This window comes from Panicum virgatum, chromosome 2N, assembly GCF_016808335.1.
Source record: "Panicum virgatum strain AP13 chromosome 2N, P.virgatum_v5, whole genome shotgun sequence".
Classification (NCBI taxonomy): Eukaryota; Viridiplantae; Streptophyta; class Magnoliopsida; order Poales; family Poaceae; genus Panicum; species Panicum virgatum.
Genome location: NC_053146.1, coordinates 39598395 through 39600490, shown reverse-complemented (window position 1 = coordinate 39600490; position 2096 = coordinate 39598395).

Genomic DNA, 2096 nt, shown 5'->3' with positions numbered 1-2096 from the left:
ATGAAAACAATGCATCAGCATGAATGCAACACAAGAATTAAACCTATGATAAATTTTAATCATTAAGGAACCAAATTGAATTAAATGCCATACTAAACACAATAAACCTTAGAAATTTAAATAAAGCCAATTAAATTTATTATTAAATGCTGAAATTTAAATTAGGGTGTTACAGACCCTACCCCCTTAAAGAAATCTCGTCCCCGAGATTTAGCTGGGCTGGCTAGCAAAGAGATCTGGATATATCTTCATCAGCTCATCTTCTCGCTCCCAAGTAGCCTCAGCTTCACTGTGGTGACTCCACTGAACTCTGCACATCTTGATGCGCTTGTTTCGAGTAACCCTCTCTGATGTCTCCAGAATCTGCACCGGATGCTCAGTATAAGTCAGATCCTCCTGCACATCGACTCCATCCAGGGGTGCCTGCTCCTCGAGTACTCGCAAACACCTCTTCAGCTGAGATATATGGAAGACATCATGAACTCCCGAAAGACTGAGCGGTAACTCTAGGCGATAAGCAACTTCGCCTTTCCGCTCTAGCACCTTGAATGGCCCCACATACCGAGGTGCTAACTTCCCTTTGACATTAAATCTGCGGATTCCTCTCATCGGAGACACCTTCAGATATACATAATCACCGATACTGAAAGTCAGGTCCCTCCGTTTGCCATCTGCATAGCTCTTCTGTCTGCTCTGTGCAATCCTCAGATTCTCTCGCACAGCCTGAACCATCTGCTCTGCATCATCTATGATCTCAGGGCCAAAGAGCTGCTTCTCACCAATCTGATCCCAATAGAGAGGAGTCCTGCACTTTCTGCCATACAATGCCTCGAAGGGAGACTTCTTTAGACTGGCCTGATAGCTGTTGTTATATGAGAACTCAGCAAATGACAGGCACTTATCCCAACTAGCACCATACTGAATAGCACAAGCTCTCAGCATATCCTCCAACACTTGGTTGGTTCTCTCTGTCTGACCATCTGTCTGAGGGTGATAAGCCGTACTGAAACGTAGCTTCGTATCCAACGAATCATGGAGCTGCTCCCAGAAACGAGAAGTGAACTGAGACCCTCTGTCAGATATAATCTTCTTCGGCACACCATGCAAGCAGACAATCCGAGAGATGTACAACTCCGCAAGTCTAGCACCGGAGTAAGTAGTGTTCACTGGAATGAAGTGAGCAACCTTCGTCAATCGATCCACTACTACCCATATAGAGTTGTACCCTTTCTGAGTACGAGGCAATCCAACAATGAAGTCCATAGTGATTTCCTCCCATTTCCACTCTGGAATCTTCAAAGGCTGTAACAGACCTGCTGGCCTCTGATGCTCAGCCTTGACACGCTGACAGGTGTCACAAATAGCCACGTACTCTGCCACTGAACGCTTCATCCCGTACCACCAGAAACGTTCCTTCAGATCATAATACATCTTCGTGCTGCCCGGATGAATAAAATAAGCTGTATCATGGGCCTCACTCAGAATCAACTTTCGAAGATCCTTCACATCTGGCACACATATCCGGTTCTTGTACCACAAAGTACCCTGATCATCCTCTCTGAAATGAGGAGCCTTACCCTTCCTGAGCAACTCACGAATCTCCTACAGTTTCTCATCATCTTTCTGATGCTGCCTGATCTCTGACTCTAGAGTCGGTACTGCCTCAAAAGCTGCACTAGAGGTATGATGCAAGAAGCCCAGACTCAACTGCTCGAACTCCTCGCATAACTCTGGAGGCATCTGGAAAGCCACGGCCATATTGACATAACTTCTTCTGCTCAGAGCATCTGCTACAACATTGGCCTTCCCCGGATGATAGTGAATCTCCAGGTCATAGTCCTTGACTAACTCTAGCCATCTTCTCTGCCGCATGTTCAGCTCATTCTGCGTGAAAATGTACTTGAGGCTCTTGTGATCAGTGTAGATATCACACCGCTGCCCATACAAGTAATGCCTCCAAATCTTCAGAGCATGCACAACTACGGCTAACTCAAGATCATGAGTAGGATAGTTCAGCTCATGCCGACGTAACTGCCGTGAAGCATAAGCAATCACTCTGCCCTCCTGCATCAGAACACACCCAAGACCATCCTTCG